Source organism: Salvelinus namaycush, chromosome 26 (assembly GCF_016432855.1).
Source record: "Salvelinus namaycush isolate Seneca chromosome 26, SaNama_1.0, whole genome shotgun sequence".
Classification (NCBI taxonomy): Eukaryota; Metazoa; Chordata; class Actinopteri; order Salmoniformes; family Salmonidae; genus Salvelinus; species Salvelinus namaycush.
Window position 1 is genome coordinate 28,278,848 of NC_052332.1, and position 22,098 is coordinate 28,300,945.

General features: G+C 40.8%; 1 protein-coding gene across 1 annotated transcript in view; it reads right to left on the reverse strand.

Annotated features, from left to right (window-relative positions):
- Nucleotides 1-437: 437 nt before the first annotated feature.
- LOC120021528 (lys-63-specific deubiquitinase BRCC36) overlaps nucleotides 438-22,098 on the reverse strand; it is a 48,914-nt gene continuing 27,253 nt past the window's right edge. Inside the window, exon 9 of the mRNA XM_038965317.1 lies at nucleotides 438-1,285. The gene's annotated coding sequence lies outside the window, so the exon portion shown is untranslated. The remainder of the gene's footprint in view (nucleotides 1,286-22,098) is intronic.

A 22,098-nucleotide genomic window follows, 5' to 3' on the forward strand; every position in this document is an offset into this window, starting at 1 on the left:
GGCAAATGCTATATATAATCAATACACAACTTTCAAGGAATAGGAAATGTAATGCAAACATATAACTATAACTTTTCCATTGTATAAAAATACATAATCACATTCACTTGCTTGTTTGCCGTACTAGTCTGATGAGTCCATACTTGCAACTACGGAAAGTCAGGAACTGGCCTGCAACAACCAAACGTGATGGACAATGTTGATTGGCAAGTGGAATAATGTCCAATGAGTTTGCAATGTTAAAGTGGGAGGCGGGGATCTGGTCGGCCCAGTGTTGTCCAATGAGGTTGCATGGGTTTAGACCAACATACACACCCAACATGTACACCACAGGAACACCATAGAGTTGTTTTACTCTCTTTTGGGCACACGCTGCAGAGGCTCAAGAACAATGACGTGATGGGGTTGTACACAATTGTGCAACATTTTCGGGGAGCCGTTTTGGCTCTTGATCTGTACTTTCAAAACTACTGGCTGAAATTATACGAAACTTCCAGAAAATCTCTTTAATGTGCTTGGGTTTCTCACAGAGTGTCTCTCTTTGTGCAGTTTTTATTGGTCCCTCAGGGCCCACTGTATTTATTTTGAAAGAAGATCGAAACAGAAGATGACAAATGGTTCAAAGTTTGTTGTTTGTTTGCTTTCTTGCTATACAACATTTCCCCAATTATTTTGCAGCCTGAGACTTAGGCCCCAATCAGTGTTGAATCATTATTGGCTGGATTGAGGCTATAACTGCTACCGTGAACTCTCTGACTCTCCTCTCCGTCAGGGTACCTCTGTGTTCACACCCTCTCTCATTTATGGCTGAATTTCCCTCTTAAAAGCAGTGTCTTCTTTTTCGTTTAACTCTCCTCCCTGTTGGGTCAGAGAGCTACCATGGTGTTGTTATAAAGGGAGAGAGGGAGGCCCTATGCAGTATAACCATCCCACTGAATATGGGATGTTGGATGTGGTAATGAAATGTAAACAAGTTGCCTCCTCGCAGCGTATGTTCTTTATCTTGGGATTGTAATGTTTTAATAGTTTGCATTTCAGACAGCCAAGGGCACTTTAACAAGTCATAATACATACTGTAAAAATGGGTAAGACCTCCTTTGACAACATACAGTGTCTATGAAATCTGTTGTTATGATATGTAAACAAGTTTGTAAGCAAGCTATTGCAGCTGGCCTCCATGATAGTGCCTCCACCATGGATCAGCTGTGGAGCGGAAGCCTTCTATGTCCCGCAGACAGGATGGTGGTCCCTCATGGAGCAAATGGATTTACAGCTGTGCAATGTCCTTGGGGAGGAGAGAGAAAGAGAGAGAAAGAGAGGTTTATTTCAATTTCAACATTAAATAGTATCAATAGCACTTAATGCTGAATTATTTGACACGACATACATAAATACACAATACACATGAAAACCATCAACACAATAAAATATAAAATATACAACTTATGAGAGGGGGGGGGGGGGGGGGGGGCGTAAAGAGAGAGCGCAAGAAAGAGAGAGGGGGGGCAGAGAGAGAAGGGGAATGAGAGAGACAGAGATAGGGCCAGGGAGATGAACAGAGGGACAAGAGAGAGGCGGGGGGCAGAAAGGGGAGAGTGCAGAGAGAGCAAGAAAGTGGGATTTAAAGTGGAAGAATGGGAGAAAAACATTCAAATGCTTAACTGCAGTTAAAGCAGAGGTATTTTTGACTGCTTTGCTGATCACTAATTTCCTATATGGCCACCCGCACTGCTTCTTGACACACTGCTCGCTTAACTAGTGACCACGACAGTGCGCATGCGCCCAGCCCGCCACAGGAGTCACTAGAGCACGATGGGGCAAGGACACCCTCCCCTAACCCGGACGACGCTGGGACAATTGTGCGCAACCTCATGGGTCTCCCGGTCGCAGCCGGCTGCGACACAGACCGGGATCGAACCCGGGTCTGTAGTGACGCCTCAAGGGATGCAATGCAGTGCCTTAGACCGCTGCGCCACTCTGGAGGCCCAGTGAAATTCACTTCAAATAATGGCAGTCTTCTGGGTGTGTGTTGTATTGTCTGTGTACTTGTAGTCTGTCCAGTATCCCCCTCCTTCCCCCATCCTCCTCATCCCCCATCTCTCCCATACCCCCCTCGGGAGCTGCACGGATGAACAAGCTCATTCTACTCGCTGGCTGTTCCCCATGCATGACTGATGTTCGGTTGGATATCCTTGACTGATTCCTGTTCTGCGGTGAGGAAGTGTGTCAGAGCACAGCCATCCCCCCCAGCACCCCATAGATTTAAGCACCATCATGACCACCATAATCCTCAAGACTCTCCAGATACTGGGGGGGCTTGTCCACTTGGCAGCATCCCCTCCCTTGAGGCCCAGCTGTAGACACATACCCTGCTAAGATGGTGTGTCTATCCTCCTCTGCCCTCTGCATAGGGAATACTGTTTGGATACTGTATACGGTATAATCTATTTTTCACTTTATTTATTTCTCACTGGGGTCCTTGAGGAGTATCATTCAAGGTGCTGTGGAAATGGACCTCTTACAGTCTGTTAGAGCTCCAGTGTCTCGTGTCAGTTTCCACTCAGTTTGAAAAACAGACAGTTGGCTGTGCCGATTACAACCCTTTTCACCTGAAATCACTTAGGATTAGCTCTGATTTCTCTGAGCACTCCTCTGACACGGAGCATAAAAACAACCGCAGTCTCAGTGGCCAATGAACCTCAGAAAACTAAAGATCAATAAATGGGCAAGAAGAGGAAGAGGGCTATTTTGGCTATTTTCTGGCTATTTTCATGTTCTCTTTTCATATTTCCCCCTTTACATGAAAAACCGGCAGACGGAATATACTGTAGGCGCTGGTTAGTTGTGTGTTTGGACCAAGAGCAACATCTTCTGGTGAGATTTGATAGTAGTGAGCACTGAACACAGAAAAATGACAGATGATACCATTCTGATGAACAAATCTCCCAAAAAGAACATGAGAGAAAAATTTGCCAACACTTTATTTTAAGGGTATCTAATAAACCATTAAAAAATAATTTATAAATTCTGTGTTCACCATTTATTACTCATTCCTCCCGCATTTATAAACCATTTACTAATCATTAGTAAAGTATTTTTGCAGTCCCTAATCTAAAGTGAGCCCTAGTTATACGTTATAAATATTTTATAAATGTTGTGAGTGACCAGTGTAATTTCTCACAATAAGATGGGCATGGCTTTGGTAGACAATCCATTAGTACCACTACCTGGAAAAAGAATAAGCACACAACACAGGATCTTTAAGGAAATATACAGTACCAGTCAAAAGTTTGGACACCTACTCATTCAATGGTTTTTCTTTACTTTTTACTATTTTCTACATTGTAGAATAATAGTGAAGACGTCATAACTATGAAATAACACATATGGAATCATGTAGTAACCAAAGAAGTGTTAAACAAATAAAAAACATATTTTAGATTTCAGCTTTGCTCACTCTTGGCATTCTCTCAACCAGCTTCACCTGGAATGCTTTTCCAACTGTCTCGAAGGAGTTCCCACATATGCTGAGCACTTGTTGGCTGCTTTTCCTTCACTCTGCAGTCCAACTCATCCCAAACCATCTCAATTGGGTTGAGGTCGGGGGATTGTGGAGGCCAGGTCATCTGATGCAGCACTCCATCACTCTCCTTCTTGGTCAAATAGCCCTTACACAGCCTGGAGGTGTGTTGGGTCATTGTCTTGTTGAAAAACAAATGATAGTCCCACTAAGCGCAAACCAGATGGGATAGTGTATCGCTGCAGAATGCTGTGGTAGCCATGCTGGTTAAGTGTGCCTTGAATTCTAAATAAATCACAGACAGTGTCACCAGCGAAGCACCCCCACACCATCACACCTCCTCCTCCATGCTTCACGGTGGGAACTACACATGCAGAGATCATCCGTTCACCTAATCTGCGTCTCACAAAGACACAGCGGTTGGAACCAAAAATCTCAAATATGGACTCATCAGATCAAAGGACAGATTTCCACCAGTCTAATGTTCATTGCTCGGGTTTCTTGGTGTCCTTTAGTAGTGGTCTCTTTGCAGCAATTCAACCATGAATGCCTAATTAACACCGTTTCCTCTGAACAGTTGATGTTGAGATGTGTCTGTTACTTGAACTCCGAAGCATTTCTTTGGGCTGCGATTTCTGAGGCTGGAAACTCTAATTAACTTATTCTCTGCAGCAGAGGTAACTCTGGGTCTTCTAATTCCTGGGGCAGTCCTCATGAGAGCCAGTTTCATCATAGCGCTTGATGGTTTTTGCGACTGCACTTGAAGAAACTTTCAAAGTTCTTTAACCTGATGAGGACAGAGGGCGCTGTTGTCACTTTGGGGGAAAAACGTGCCCAATTTAAACGGCCTCGTACTCAATTCTTGCTCGTACAATATGCATATTATTATTACTATTGGATAGAAAACACTCTCTAGTTTCTAAAACCGTTTGAATTATATCTGTGAGTAAAACAGAACTCATTTGGCACAAACTTCCTGACCAGGAAGTGGAAAATCTGAAATCGATGCTCTCTTCTGGGTCCTGCCTATAAATGGGCATGATACCTATTAGTATACATGCACGTCATACACCTTCCCCTGGATGTCAAGATGCAGTGAGAGAAGAAATGGAGTGTTTATCTTGGTCTGAGATGGAATACGTCCTCTTGGAATGACGTGTCACCCATTTTCTGTTTTCAGGAAGGCGCGAAGTTGGACCTGGATTTGCCTTCTGAATAGCTGTCGTTATAGGCGACTACTATCTCCGGCTTTGATTTTATTTGATACATGTGACAATATCATCGTAAAGTATGTTTTTTCAATATAGTTTTATTAGATTTTTGAAATTTATTCGGGACGTTAGGCGTGTTGCGTTGTGTGCCTTTGTTCAGAAAGGAGAGCTTCGCGCCACTTGGCTAGTGCGCTTGCTAATTCAAGAGGGAAAATGGACGTTCTAAATCCAAACAACGATTGTTCTTGACAAAGGACACCTTGTACAACATTCTGATGGAAGATCAGCAAAAGTAGGACCCATTTTATGATGTTATTTCATATATCTGTCGAACTGTGTACTATTAGTTTTGCGCCCAGGTTTTGGGCACTCGGTCGACATAACGTAAGCCTTATGTGGTAATGAAGTTATTTTTAGAATTCTAACACGGCGATTGCATTAAGAACTAGTGTATCTATCATTTCCTATACAACATGTATTTTTTAGTTATGTTTATGAATAGCTATTTGGTCAGAATATGTGTCAGAAAAAGTGTCCGAAAAAATTCCGGACGTTGTGGGACAAAATAGCTACGTTAGCACGATGTATAACCACTGATTTCAGCTCTAAATATGCACATTTCGAACAAAACATAAGTGTATGTATAACCTGATGTTATAGGACTGTCATCTGATGAACCTTATCAAGGTTAGTCAAAAATTATATATCTTTTGCTGGTGTGTCACGATCGCTAACTTTTACTGCTGGGAAATGGCTTGTGTTTCTGGCTATTGTGGTAAGCTAATATAACGCTATATTGTGTTTTCGCTGTAAAACACTTAAGAAATCGGAAATATTTGCTGGATTCACAAGATGCTTGTCTTTCATTTGCTGTACACTATGTATTTTTCAGAAATGTTTTATGATGAGTATTTAGGTATTTGACGTTGGTGTCTGTAATTATTCTGGCTGCTTTCGGTGCAATTTCTGATTGTAGCTGCAATGTAAACTATGATTTATACCTGAAATATGCACATTTTTCGAACAAAACATAGATTTATTGAATAACATGTTATAAGACTGTCATCTGATGAAGTTGTTTGTTGGTTAGTTTGGTTGGTTCTTGGTTAGTTAGGTTGGCTTTGTGCATGCTACCTGTGCTGTGAAAAATGTCTGTCCTTTTTTGTATTTGGTGGTGAGCTAACATAAATATACGTGCTGTTTTCGCTGTAAAACATTTTAAAAATCGGACATGTTGGCTGGATTCACAAGATGTGTACCTTTCATTTGCTGTATTGGACTTGTTAATGTGTGAAAGTTAAATATTTCAAAAATATATATTTTGAATTTCGCGCTCTGCCTTTTCAGTGGAATGTGGGAGGAGTTCCGCTGGCGGAACGCTGGAGCAGTAAAGGTTAAATTTTACGTATTGACTGACCTTCATGTCTTAAAGTAATGATGGACTGTCATTTCTCTTTGCTTATTTGAGCTGTTCTTGACATAATATGGACTTGGTATTTTACCAAATAGGGCAATCTTCTGAATACCACACCTACCTTGTCATAACACAACTGATTGGCTCAAACGCATTAAGAGGGAAAGAAATTCCACAAATGAACTTTTAACAAGGCACACCTGTTAATTGAAATGCATTCCAGGTGACTACCTCATGAAGCTGGTTGAGAGATTGCCAAGCTTGTGCAAAGCTGTCATCAAGGCAAAGGGTGGCTACTTTGAAGAATCTCAAATATAAAATATATTTTGATTTGTTTAACACTTTTTTGGTTACTACATGATTCCATATGTGTTATTTTATAGTTTTGATGTCTTCACTATTATTCTACAATGTAGAAAATAGTAAAAATAAAGAAAAGCCCTTGAATGAGTAGGTATATCCAAACCTTTGACTGGTACTATATATAAATATGTGAATAACTAGCTTACTAACATTTACAAATCTAGGAGTAATGATTAATAAATGGTGAACACACAATTTATAAATGCCTTCTAAATGGTTTATTAGGTACCCTTAAAATAAAGTGTTACCAAAAATTCCCACTTGCAAATCCTGTCCATATGTTTTACATCATTCAACATGAAAAAACAAGCAAGTGTTGTTTCTTGAAAAGCAAGCGTTGTTTTTTAAAATACCATCTGTTTGTTGGACATAATAACCGTTGTATGAGCTATGGCCAGCAATAAGAGCAAGACATTTTCATCAAAACTGAAAAATTAGCTGTCATCAGTAGGGGTCATACTATTAGTTATAGCCAGCACACAGCTCTGCTTCAAATGACCCCTCACCATGCACTGGAACTTCTAATGTAATAAGAATGATGTAATCCACTGACCAATGCCGCCCCTATTCTGATGTAATTCCTGTTCTAGAGCCGAAATGCTTGTTTAGGTTCCATCTCTGAAGAATGACACAAGCAATACATATTCACGAATTGGGGGTGGGAAGGAACATCAAGGTGATTTCCACGTAGAGTGGAGAAACATCATCAAATAGGGCACTGACAGCTGTCAGTGTAGCTAGCTAGCACGCTAACCTTATCTAGCTAGCTAATGTTATCTGTTGTTGCTGGGTTTTTTAAACTACACTGTATTCAAAAGAGCTAGGCTTTGGCTGGTTCTGCAGCTGGAGTTGTCATAAACATTTAGGGAAAATATCTTTGACTTTGCCATCTATTGTTATCCCCAAAGTGTTAACATTTTCCATAAATTGCGGCCTACGAATCCGCAATAGAAATAGTAATAAGATGAAGCTCCGGGAATATGGATAACTATTGAAAGATTTAGAGACATGTGCTTTTCAACATTGTAATGGACAGGTGCAACCTTCAGTAGGTAGGCTGCTGGGAGTATTCGGCTGCGATACAGCGAAGCCAAATCAGCCCCTGATTTGGGAAGTAAAATGATAGGCAACATGACTTTGCTCATGATGCACGCTGCAAATGATGTACCCAGGGTTGCGTAGGTTACTTTCTAAATGTCATTTCGTTACAGTTACTACTTACCTCTCCAAAATTGTAATCAGTAACAGTAATGTACCTTTGGATTACCCAAACTCAGGATTAGTGATTTTTCCAATAGAATCCTATAGGGTTCTTACAGTCCTATAGGATTTTGTGTCACTATCAGAATCCTATTGAAATCCTATTGGAATCCTTTTTTCCTATTGGAAATAAAAAAGTAATCATTGAATCCTATAGGATTCTTGCAGTTCTATAGGATTTTGTGTCACCTGTATCAGAATCCTATTGGAATTCTATTGGGCTGATTTTTTTCCTATTGGTAATCAAAAGTAATCATATTGGACCCTGTATGATTCTCGCAATCCTATAGTATTTTGGAACACCTCTATCAGAATCCTTTTGGAATCCTATTGGACTACTTTTTTTGGGGACCCACCTTCTCACACCCTCCTCTCCAGTTCCCGGATCACTCTCCGCCACATGGCCTCAAACTGCACCATTTTGTTTCTCGCCGTCGCCCACTCAATTTCAACATTTAGATAATAAAGCAATTTACCTTTCCATTATGTTATCAGATTTTGGAACCAGTTCTATTGGACTCCTATGGGATTCTATCCTATATGATTAAATCTTATAGTATTCTATAAGATTCCAATTCAATAATCAAATAGAAAAATCCTATCAGATTGTGGAACCAGTCCTATTGGACACCTATGGGATTCTATCCTATAGGATTCCAATACACAAATCCTATCAGATTTTGGAACCAGTCTTATTGGACTCCTATAGGATTAATCTTGAGAGAAAAAAATACTATAGGAGTCCAATAGGACTGGTTCCAAAATCTGATAGGAATCATATAGGATAGTCTTCCAAATCTGATAGGATTTTCTATTGGATTTTTTTTTTTTAAATGTAATCCTATAGGATTTTTTGACTAGGAATGCTTTGGGCACTACCGAAAAGTGCTATTTGCATGTGAAAATGTAATAACATAGGCCTATGCTGCATTTGCTATAAGCATATTGTTTATGTTTTTGTTGGTGACACTTTGATATCTCTATAATTTGCAGCTGCTTAAGTCTATCAAAAGTGTGTGAGTTTGATCATGTGTCCATTAGGCCTATGGAGAACAAAAATAAAATAACAGTATGGAGCACAATACCATGGAGGAGTTTAGAAGAAGGGAGGAAATCCCTCAAACCTTTATTCCATAGGCTGGGATCCGCACTATGCAGCTGTTGAAAGAGCCCATTTTTTACTTGATGTCCACTTGTCGCAAAAACAATAATTGATAGGCAGCTCAAACTTCTTAAATTCCAACATTATTGGGTTAAAAAACACATATACAATTGTGAACAGCCATCCACAACAACCACAATCCGTAATGCGCAAATAGCTAAATGAGAGAGCAGTAGTGTGATTCACATGAATACCCTATGTAGATATCAATAAAAAGTTATATCCATGTAGGCTACAACACTGCTTTCGTCCTTACCTCAAAGCGTTTATTCAAGTTGGATAATCTTTGGATCCCAACAGCAGTCACACCATTTGAAAACATAGCTTTGACTGTAGCCCACAAAAGCATATTCCTGCCCTTTTCCCGTGGTCTCTGACTTGTGGTCAGACTTTCATGTGGAAAAACTTAAACTTGTGTCTTTTTTCAATGCTGATCTGAATGTCATAGAAAAAAAGTAAAAGTGATGCTAGAGGTACTCATCTAGTTTTTCAAACGTACCTGTAATCTGATTACAATAGTTTTGCTGGTAATGTAACAGATTACAGTTTGGGTTTTTGTAATCAGATACTCCCGAACCCTGCATGTAACAACACCCTGAGTGCATCTGACACGAAACACCAATACAAATTTAACATCAGCACAACAAAATAGATAAACAAGTTCCTTGAGTTTTCATTATGGGAAAAGGCACCTGTGGCTTCTAGATGCACAAATAGCATGCAGTGTAACAAAACGTTAGTGGTCAAAGACAATTCTTGGGGCAACGGGGGGAGTTGGGTTGAAAAATGCAATTATATCACGCCATTATACCATTTATAAAATGGTTAGATACTTTAAGGTTTCATGCTTGTTTCTTCCAAAACGAGGAAGAATTTTGAGTTTTGGTACAAAGATTCCCAGTGGAAAATCAGTCTGTCAGAGCGCGACGAAGAGGCACACCTGCTAATTTTACTTTTCTATTGAACATACTTCTTTCCGTATGAAATATTATAGTTTATTTACATTTTAGGGCACCTGAGGATTAAATATAAACGTAGTTTGACTTGTTTGAACAAAGTTTAGCGGTAGCTTTTTGGATTCCTTTGTCTGCATGTTGAACTAGTGGATTACTGAAATCGATGGCGCCAACTAAACAAACATTTTGGGATATAAAGAAGGATTTTATCTAACAAAACGACCATTCATGTTGTAGCTAGGACCCTTGGGATTGCAAACAGAGAAAGATTTTCAAAGTAAGTGATTTATTTAATCGCTATTTGTGATTTTATGAAGCCTGTGCTGGTTAAAAAATATGTTGATGTGGGGCGCCGTCCTCAAACAACCTCATGGTATGCTTTCGCTGTAAAGCCTATTGTAAATTGGACAATGCAGTTAGATTAACAAGAATTTAAGCTTTTAAACGATATAAGATACTTGCATGTTCATAAATGTTTAATATTACAATTATTTATTTGAATTGCGCGCCCTCCAATTTCACCTGATGTTGTCGACAGGTGTCACACCCTGGCCTTAGTTATCTTTGTTCTCTTTATTATTTTAGTTAGGTCAGGGTGTGACATGGGGGATGCAGGTGTTTTTGTTATTGTCTAGGGGGTTTTGTATGTCTATGGGTGTTTGCTAATCTAGGTGTGATGTATGTCTATGGTTGCCTAGATTGGTTCTCAATTAGAGGCAGCTGTCTATTGTTGTCTCTGATTGGGAACCATATTTAAGCAGCCATATTCATTGGGTAGTTCGTGGGTTATTGTCTATGTGTAGTCTTTGTGTCAGCACTAGTTTTCATTAGCTTCACGTTCGTCGTTTATTGTTTTTGTATAGTTTGTCAAGTGTTCTTCATTTTCGTCTTCATTAAACATAGAAGAATGTATTCAAACCACGCTGCGCTTTGGTCCGCTTCTTACGACGATCGTGACAACAGGTGTCCCGCTAGCAGATTTTTTTTTGTTTTGAAAATAACGTGCCCAACATAAACGGACATTTTCTCTGGCCCAGATCATAGAATATGCATATAATTTACAGATTAGGATAGAAAACACTCCAAAGTTTCCAAAACTGTCAAAATATTGTCTGTGAGTATAACAATACTTATTCTGCATTCAAAAACCTGAGAAAATGTAACCCGGAAGTGATTTAAAAAAAAAAAATTATCTGTGTTTCCTGGCCCGCCTATCCTCCATTTAAAGGGTTATCAACCAGATTCCTTTTCCAATGGCTTCCTCAGGCGGTGACCAGGCTTTAGACATAATTTCAGGCTTTTATTTTGAAAAATGAACGAGTTTTTTCAAAACTAGTCAAGTGTCCTCCGAGTAGTTCCTGCGCGCGCGAGAGGAGCTCCCCATTTTCCGTTTGTCTCTTATTGAATAGGTAATGGTCCGGTTGAAATATTATCGATTATGTTTGTTAAAAACAACCTGAGGATTGATTATAAAAATCATTTGACATGTTTCTACGACCATTAAGGATACTTTTTGGAATTTGTCGAACGGAACACGGCTTTGATTTTCTGAGCATAATGTGCAACCCAAATGGTGGTTTTTGGTGATAAAAGTAATATTTATCGAACAAAAAGAACATTTGTTGTGTAACTGGGAGTCTCGTGAGTGGAAACATCCGAAGATTATCAAAGGTAAGCGATTAATTTCATTGCTTTTCTGACTTTCGTGACCAAGCTAACCAAGCTAATATAAGGCTAGCTTGTTGTAGCACTGAAAGCTACACTCACAAAAGCTTGGATTTCTTTCGCTGTAAAGTATATTTTCAAAATCTGACACGATAGGTGGATTAACAACAAGCTAAGCTGTGTTTTGGTATATTTCACTTGTGATTGAATGATTATAAATATTTTTAGTAATATTTTTGCATTTGGCGCCCTGCAATTCTAGCGGTTGTGTAGGAAAGTGATCCCGTAAAAGGGATCCGTAGCTGAAAGAAAGACTGTTGACATCTAGTGGAAGCCATAAGAATTGCAATCTGGGAGCTAGAATTGCATAAGACCCAGAGCTTTCCATTATAAAAAATCTGTTTGGTTTTTCTATGGATTTTCGCCTACCATATCAATTGTGTTATAGTCTGATACATTATTTTAACATTTCTACGAACTTCAAAGTGACTCAGGTAGCCAAGGGGACACAAAGCTGTTTGGCTTAGCTCAGTCGTGAAGAAGAAGAACTTGGCAGCTCTTTCTGATTAATAAACAATGCCATGCTGGTGGGTGGTAACATTAAAAAATTTAAAAAACCAGGGCTGAAACAAAACTTCATCTGAAAAGTATTTGCATGTAATCTTATAAGGAAACATACGGCATTGACACGGATTTCTACGAATGTCCCACTTTGGATTTTCCACTTCAAGCCAAAGACAGTGCCTTCAGAAAGTATTCGCACCCCTTGACTTTTTCCAAATGTTGTTGTGTTACTGGCCTACACACAATACCACCTAATGTCAAAGTGGAATTATGTTTTTAGACATTTTTACAAATTAACTACAAATTAAAAGATGAAATGTCTCGAGTCAATAAGTATTCAAACCCTTTCTAATGGCAAGCCTAAATAAGTTCAGGAGTAAACATTTACTTATCAAGTAACAGAATAAGTTTCATTTACTCACTCTGTGGGCAATAATAGTGATTAACATGATATTTGAATGACTACCTCATACATACAACTATCTGTAAGGTCCCTCAGTCGAGCAGTGAATTTCAAACACAGATTTAACCACAAAGACCAGGGAGGTTTTCTAATGCCTCACAAAGAAGGGCACCTAATGGTAAATGGGTATAAATATAAATAAAAGTAAACATTGACTATTCCTTTGTAGTGGATGGTGTATCAATACAACCAGTCACATTAAAGATACAGGCGTCCTTCCTAACTGAGTTATCGGAGAGGAAGGAAACCGCTCAGGGATTTCACCATGAGGCCAATGGTGACTTTAAAACAGTTACAGAATTGAATGGCTGTTATAGGAGAAAGACAACATTGAATGTTCCTGAGTGGCTTAGTTACAGTTTTGACTTAAATCGGCTTGAAAATCTAGTGCAAGACTTAAAAATGTCTGTCTAGCAATGATCAAATCAAATTGTATTTGTTCGCATACACATATTTAGCAGATGTTATTGCGGGTGTAGCGAAATGCTTGTGTTCCTAGCTCCAGCAGAGCATGTAATATCGAACAATTCACAAGAATACATACAGATCTAGAAGTAAAAGGATGTACTTGAGAAATATACTGTATGAATATTAGGACGAGCAATGTCGGAGTCCGGAGTATAAATATATACAGTTGAAGTCGGAAGTTTACATACACCTTAGCCAAATACATTTAAACTAAATTTTTTCACAATTCCTGACATTTAATCCTAGTAAGAATTCCCTGTCTTAGGTCAGTTAGGATCACCACTTTATTTTAAAACTTCTCTGATCTACCCATCCCGGTATCGGAATAATTGTCATCAGCAACGCTGAATAGCATAGCGCCACAGTCCAATAATATTACTAAAAAATATTCATATTCATGAAATCACAAGTGCAATATTGCAAAACACAGCTTAGCCTTTTGTTAATCCACCTGTCGTCTCAGATTTTGAAATTATGCTTTACAGCGAAAGCAATACAAGCGTTTGTGTAAGTTTATCGATCGCTCGACAAAACATTAAGTACACTTAGCATCAGGTAACTTGGTCACGAAAATCAGAAAAGCAATCAAATTAATCGTTTACCTTTGATGATCTTCGGATGTTTTCACTCACGAGACTCCCAGTTAGACAACAAATGTTCCTTTTGTTCCATAAAGATGATTTTTATATCCAAATACCTCCGTTTGTTTGGCGCGTTATGCTCAGAAATCCACAGGAAAGAGTGGTCACGACAACGCAGACGAAAATTCCAAATAATATCCATAATGTCCACAGAAACATGTCAAACGTTTTTTATAATCAATCCTCAGGTTGTTTTTCAAATATATATTTGATAATATATCAACCGGGAGTGTTGGTTTTTCAATAGGACCGGGAGAAACAATGGCCGCCTTTCTCTGTTGCGCAAAACTCACTCTGAGAGCCCACACCTATCCACTTACGCAATGTGATCATTCACGCTCATTTTTCAAAATAAAAGCCTGAAACTATGTCTAAAGACTGTTGACGCCTTAGGGAAGCCATAGAAAAAGGAATCTGGTTGATATCCCTTTAAATGGATGATAGGCATGCATAAGAACAGAGAGGTTTCAAAAAAAGAGGCACTTCCTGATTGGATTTTCCTCAGGTTTTCGCCTGCAATATCAGTTCTGTTAAACTCACAGACAATATTTTGACAGTTTTGGAAACTTTAGAGTGTTTTCTATCCTAATCTGACAATTATATGCATATTCTAGTTTCGGGGGCTGAGAAATAGGCAGTTTCAAATGGGTACGTTTTTTAGCCAAAAACGAAAATACTGCCCCCTATAGTTAAGAAGTTTTAACTTAATGAATGTGAAATGTCAGAATAATAGTAGAGAGAATTATTTCTTTCAGCTTTTAATTCTTTCATCACATTCCCAGTGGGTCAGAAGTTTACATACACTCAATTCTGAAAAACAGAGTTTAAATGTATTTGGCTAAGGTGTATGTAAACTTCCGACTTCAACTGTACATTTGAAATTAGTAAAACAGTATGTTAACATTATTAAAGTGACCAGTGATTCCATGTCTATGTACATAGGGCAGCAGCCTCGATGGTGCAGGTTTGAGTAACCGGTTGGTATCCGGCTAATGACAGTGACTAAATTCAGGACAGGGTACTTGGTGGAGGCCGGCTAGTGATGGGTAAAGGCCAACAGTTTGATGGCCTTTAGATAGAAGCTGTTTTTCAGTCTCACAATCCCAGCTTTGATGCACATTTACTGACCTCGCCATCTGGATGATAGCGGGGTGAACAGGCTGTGGCTTGGGTGGTTGATGTCCTTGTTGGTGATCTTTTTGGCCTTCCTGTGACATCAGGTGCTGTAGGTGTCCTGGAGGGCAGGCAGTGTTCCCCCAGTGATGCGGTTGTGGGCGGTAAAGTTGCCGTACCAGGCAGTGATACAGCCCGACAGAATGCTCTCAATGGTGCATCTGTAAAAGTTTGTGAGGGTCTTACACGCCAAGCCGAATTTCTTCAGGGTCCTGAGGTTGAAGAGGCACTGTCGCGCCTTCTTCACCACACTGTCTGTGTGGGTGGACCATTTCAGGTTGTCAGTGATATGTACGCCGAGAAACTTGAAGCTTTTCACATTCTCCACTGTGACCCTGTCGGGGGCTGAGCATGCACCCTTGTGGAGCCCCTGTGTTGAGGATCAGCATAGTGGAGATGTTGTTTCCTACCTTCACCACTTGGGGACGGCCCATTCGGAAGTCCACAACCCAGTTGCACAGGGCGGGGTTCAGACCCAGGTCCCCAAGCTTAACGTTGAGCTTGGAGGGTACTATGGTGTTGAAAGCTGAGCTGTAGTCAATGTACATCATTCTGATATAGGTATTCCTCTTGTTCAGTGTGTATGCAGTGTGATGGCGATTGCATGGTGTGGATCTATTGGTGCGGTATGCAAATTGAAGTGGGTCTAGGGTGTCAGGTAAGGTGGAGGTGATATGATCCTTAACTAGCCTCTCAAAGCACTTCATGATGACAGAAGTGAGTGCCAAGGGGCAATAGTCATTTAGTTCAGTTACCTTTGCTTTCTTGGGTACAGGAACAAGGGTGGACATATTGAAGTAAGTGGGGACAACAGACTAGGACAGGGAAAGATTGAATATGTCCATAAACACTCCAGTCAGCTGGTCTGCACATGCTCTGAGGACGTGGCTAGGGATGCCGTCTGGGTCGGCAGCCTTGCGAGGGTTAACACGCTTAAATATCTTACTCACGTCGGCCACAGAGATAGAGAGCCCAAAGTCCTTGGGAGCGGCCCGCGTCGGTGGCACTGTGTTATTCTCAAAGCGGGCGAAGAAAGGGTTTAGCTTGTCCGGCAGCAAGATGTCGGTGTCCGCAACGTTGCTGGTTTTCCCTTTGTAATCCGTGATTGTCTGGAGTCCCTGCCATAGACTTCTCGTGTCTGAGCCGTTGAATTGCGACTCCACTTTGTCTCTGTACTGACGTTTTGCCTGTTTGGTTGCCTTACGGAGGGAATAACTGCACTGTTTTGTATTCAACCGTATTCCCAATCACCTTGCCATGGTTAAATGCGGTGGTTCGCGGTTTCAGTTTTGTGCGAATGCTGCCATCTATCCACGGTTTTTGGTTTGGTTAGGTTTTAATAGTCACAATGGGAACAACATCCCCTTCCTGATGAACTCACAGTGTATACGTCAATGTTATTTTCAGAGTTATAGTAGCCCAGAACATATCCCAGTCCGCGTGATCAAAACAATCTTGAAGGATGGATTCCGATTGGTCAGACCATAGTTGAATAGACCTTAGCATACCTACTTTCTGTTTGAGTTTCTGCCTATAGGAATAGAGGAGCAGAATGGAGTTGTGATCTGATTTTCTGAAGGGAGGACAAAGCTTGAAGAAGTTTTTAAATAATAATGTGAAAATATTGTACAATCCAGGTGTGCAAAGCTCTTAAAGACTTACCCAGAAAAACACAGCTGTAATCGCTGCCAAAAGTTATTCTAATTCTAAGTGATTCTATTCTGTATTGACTCAGGGGTGTGAATACTTATGTAAATTAGATATGTATGTATTTACATTTTCAATACATTACCAAACATTTTTAAAAATATATGTTTTCACTTTGTCATTATGGGGTATTGTGTGTATATGGGTGAGAGAAATAAATACATTTAATCAATTTTGAATTCATACTGTAACACAACAAAATGTTGAATAAGTCAAGGGGTATGAATACTTTCTGAAGGCACTGTGTATCCTACTTTGACTAAAAGTATAACTTATTGACTTAAATCGTTGTGCAAAATCATGGGGAAGCTTTGGGCATCGTCTTTAAGTTATAAAAAATAAATAAAAAATGTGCTGTTGTGGTACTTTAAAGATATGTTGTTTACAGAGGAGGCTGGTGGGAGGAGCTATAGGAGGACGGGCTCATTGTAATGGCTGGAATGGAATTAATGAAAAGGTATCAAACACATCAAAGATATGAAAAATATTTATTCCATTCCAGCCATTACAATACGCCCATCCTCCTGTAGGTCCTCCCACCAGCCTCCTCTGGTTGTTTATCAATCAATATTAAATTACTCTCACATCCTGACATTCTTAGTTGGCAACCTCAATCACCTGCACCATTTGTCAATAATAGTTGTATGTATGCCTGTCATACATGCAGTACCTTCAACTTTACACCACTGCATACCACAGATCACTAATACCTTGCTTGAATAATACATTAAAGCTGCTGCATGATGGTGTTGTCCCTTAGTTCCCTACAATGGCACCTTTCCTCCAGGGTGGTCTTGACCTGCAAGTCTGTAACAACTGTAGCACCCCCGGGGGTAGCAGGTTTGTTATGGCATAAACCAGAGTCAAGGCCCTCTATCCTGCTGAACAAGCTGCAGTGCTAGCACATAGCTGAGAGGTCCCAACTTTTTATCGAGGTAGTGTCGGGGGTCACTAATGTGGAATCCCTTCTGGGGTCTTTTCTCAAAGATTCCCAGTCCCACACCGTCTACACAGAGCTAAAAGCTCCACACGACTCTCTCAAATATTAAATCAAATCACAGGTCACATGTCACCAATCACTCACAGCCTCTAAGTGATGAGCTTAGCAACTCTGTGTTCTTTTCCATTTTGATGAATATACTCCCCTGCATATTTATTTGGACAGTAAAGCTTTTAATTTGGCTGTATACTCCAGCATTTTGGATTTGAACTCAAATGTTTTATATGAGGTGACAGTACAGAATGTCACCTTTTATTTGAGGGTATTTTCATACATATCTGTTTTACCGTTTAGAAATGAAAGCACTTCATGTATCTAGTCCCCCCATTTGAAGGTGTCACAAGTATTTGGACAAATTCACTTAGACTATTAAATTAGGTCAAAAGTTTTATATTTGGTCCCATATTTCTAGCACGCAATCACTACATCAAGCTTGTGACTCTACAAACGTGTTGCATGAATTTGTTTTTTTGGTTGTGTTTTGGATTATGTTGTGCCCAATGTAAATGAATGGTACATCATTTATTGTATTTTGGAGTCACTTTTATTGTAAATAAAATATAATATGTTTTGGAACCCTTCTACATTCGTTCTACATGGGGTGGAGATACATTTTTGCAGTTTTAAAGCACATTTCCTGCAATTCATGACTTACACCATGGAGGTCAGGGCCCTTGGGCATGTGCCTTGCGTGCCCGTTCGGTATTCGGCCATGATAACTACAAGTTTGCTGGCTAGACTAACTACCAATCTAAAAATTGTTAGCTCACATGGCTAATTGAGTGACTGTCAGTGACTGACATAATAAGAGAAAAACTACTGGTCCACAGACAAATTTCAAAATTGCACCTGATGTACTCCACTATTCTTACTTTTAGTAGTAAATTGAACGACTGCTTATGTCGCTTATGCCTAGGACCAGCCCTAATGTGACAACAGGAGGTGGGAGCTGCATGGAGAAGGCTGGTCTGTCCTCATTACCAGTTTAATACAGCAGAATGGAAAGCCATTCTCCCCTGGCCGCCAGTAGCTTCTGGGGATGGCAAGATCCACCCGTCTGTAAAACTTGTCTCCGCCACACTGCAGGACACAGAGAGAGCTACATAAATTCTATCCTTGCTTGGCTGTGTGGCTGCAGGCTGCTGCTCCGCATCAGAGCACCTCAGTCTGTGCTAACTGGGTTACACTGAAAACAGGCCCTTTTCCAGGAAGTCCCACCCAGCCAAGGGGGTGAGGCGACCGTGGGTGAAATTACTGCAGATGCAGCCCCTTGGTTATTATTAATGAGAGGACAGGAAGAGATGTCAGGAGAGAGTGAAGGCACGTTGGTACATGAAAACCCATTCATGCACCTCAGCACAACAGAGCCACATTAATCCTCCTAGTCATATACAGTATCTTATCTAGCAAGGTACACCATTTCAAGCCTCATTGACAAGAGACCATTTTTCACAAGAGACTATAACATTTTCTGGGAATCATTGCAACTGCCTATATCTGAATGGTGTCCTGATTTTTACTGGACTGACTGACTGTTGACACAAGAGAGTAGAGGACAGAAAGCATTTAACCCGTTTTAACTCCTTTTTACCTCACTCCCCTACCAATCTATCTTCCTCACTTGAGAGACCTTTAAATCAAGATGAGGAGCCCAATGGAGTGTATCTGAGCCAATCTCCTGCCTTGTGACAGGGTATCTATGGATGTATGAGGGGGACGGCCTTCTCGCAGGCCCTCCTCTCAGATTGATGGTTCCCGCTCCCATAGTTTAAATCTCTACAATCACCATAGTTCTTGTCATGAGTCGACACATAAAGACTCGCTGTCAGGGTGGCCAAGTCTACAAGCAGGTGACAGCCCCTTACAGATGACAGCATTGGAACACATCAGAAGAGAGTTCATGGTTACACCTACATTTATCACAGTAACATACCTTAAATTGTGGGAAAATGGTATACTGTCTATGCAAAGGTCCTCTGTAATCACTGTACACTGAGTTTTTTCCACATTAAACAATTTCATAATTATGTTACTGCTGTCCATGAATACCAGCAAATGTGTAACTCTGCTATCATTTCATGCTTATGTAGCCATAATAACAGGCTTATGGAGGGTACCAAATAAAACTCTGCTCTTGGAATCAGAGAAAATGTGAATGTGTGCATGTGTTCATGTGAGAACTAACATGCGTACACGTGGTTGCTAGAGCGTGTGTGAATGGAGTTGGATTGCACATAAACTGAGGCACTTAAAGGTCCAATGCAGTCGTTTTTATCTCAATATCAAATCATTTCTGGTTAACAATTTAATTGCGTTACTGTGATTATTTTCAATAAAAATTGTCAAAAAGAACAACAACAAAAAATCTCAGCAAAAAGCAATTTTTCAAGCAAGAATTTTGCTAGGACTGCCTGGAAGTGCTCTGAGTAGGGAGGTGAAAAGTGAAAAGTCACTTTTAGGTTTGGAAATCTCTTTCTTATTGGTCTATTAACTACTTTACCACCTGGTGATGTCATTCCACCAAAACAGGCAGAAATTTCAGGGGGCCTTTTCAGACAGTAATTACACAAAGGGTCATTATCATAATTTTCACAATTTCACAGTATTATTCAAATCAAATCAAATTGTATTTGTCACATGTGCCGATTATCTTACAGTGAAATGCTTACTTAACCAACAATGCAGTTTTAAGAAAATATCTCTTACCTTTAGGGGGAAAGAAAAATAAATAATATAAGAGCAGCAGTAAATAACAATAGCGGGGCTGTATACAGAGGTACCGGTACAGAGTCAATGTGTCAATGTGCAGGGGCACCGGTGTCCAGGTAACTGTGGTAATTATGTACATGCCGGTAGGGTTATGCTATTATGGCTAAAGTGGCTATTGCATAGATAATAACAGAGAGTAGCAGCAGCGTATGGCGGGGTGCAAATAATCTGGGTAGCCATTTGATTAGCTGTTCAGGTGTCTTATGGCTTGGGGGTAGAAGCTGTTTAGAAGCCTCTTGGACCTAGACTTGGTGCTCTGGTACCGCTTGCCGTGCGGTAGCAGAGAGAACAGTTTATGACTAGGGTGGCTGGAGTATTTGACAATTTGTAGGGCCTTCCTCTGACACCGACTGGTGTAGAGGTCCCGGATGGCAGGAAGCTTGGCCCCAGTGATGTACTGGGCCATATGCACCACCCTCTGTAGTGACTTGCAGTCGGAGGCCGAGCAGTTGCCATACCAGGCAGTGATGTAACCAGTCAGGATGCTCTCGATGGTGCAGCTGTGAAACCTTTTGAGGATCTGAGGACCCATGCCAAATCTTTTCAGTCTCCTGAGAGGGAATAGGTTTTGTCGTGCCCTCTTCACGACTGTCTTGGTGTGCTTGGACCATGTTAGTTTGTTGGTGAAATGGGAGCCAAGGAACTTGAAGCTCTCAACCTGTTCCACTACAGCCCCGTCAATGAGAATGGGGGCGTGCTCGGTCCTCCTTTTCCTGTCGTACACAATCATCCTTTGTCTTGATCACATTGAGGGAGAGGTGGTTGTCCTTGCACCCCATGGTCAGGTCTCTGACCTCCTCCCTATAGGCTGTCTCACTGTTGTCGGTGATCAGGCCTACCACTGTTGTGTCATCTGCAAACTTAATGATGGTGTTGGAGTTGTGCCTGGCCGTGCAGTCATGAGTGAACAGGGAGTACAGGAGGGGAGTGAGCACGCACCCCTGAGGGTCCCCCATGTTGAGGATCAGCGTGGCGGATGTGTTGTTACCTACCCTTACCACCTGGGGGCGGCCCGTCAGGAAGTCCAGGATCCAGTTTCAGAGGGAGCTGTTTAGTCCCAGGGTCCTTAGCTTAGTGATGAGCTTTGAGGGCACTATGGTGTTGAACGCTGAGCTGTAGTCAATGAATAGCATTCTCACATAGGTGTTCCTTTTGTCCAGGTGGGAAAGGACAGTGTGAAGTGCAATAGAGATTGCATCATCTGTGGGTCTGTTGGTGCGGTGTACAAATTGGAGCGCATCTAGGGTTTCTGGGATAATAGTGTTGATGTGAGCCATGACCAGTCTTTCAAAGCATTTCATGGCTACAGACGTGAGTGCTACGGGTCGGTAGTCATTTAGGCAGGTTACCTTAGTGTTCTTGGGCACAGAGACTATGGTGGTCTGCTTGAAACATGTTGGTTTTACAAACTCAGATAGGGAGAGGTTGAAAATGTCAGGGAAGACACTTGCCAGTTGGTCAGCGCATGCTTGGAGTACACGTCCTGGTAATCCGTCTGGCCCAGCGGCCTTGTGAATGTTTACGTGTTTAAAGGTCTTACTCACATCGGCTGCGGAGAGCGTGATCACACAGTCATCCGGAACAGCTAATGCTCTCATGCATGTTTCAGTGTTACTTGCCTCGAAGCGTGCATAGAAGTTATTTAGCTCGTCTGGTATGCTTGTGTCACTGGGCAGCTCTCGGGTGCACTTCCCTTTGTAGTCTGTAGTAGTTTGCAAGCCCTTCCACATACGACGAGCGTCGAAGCCGGTGTAGTACAATT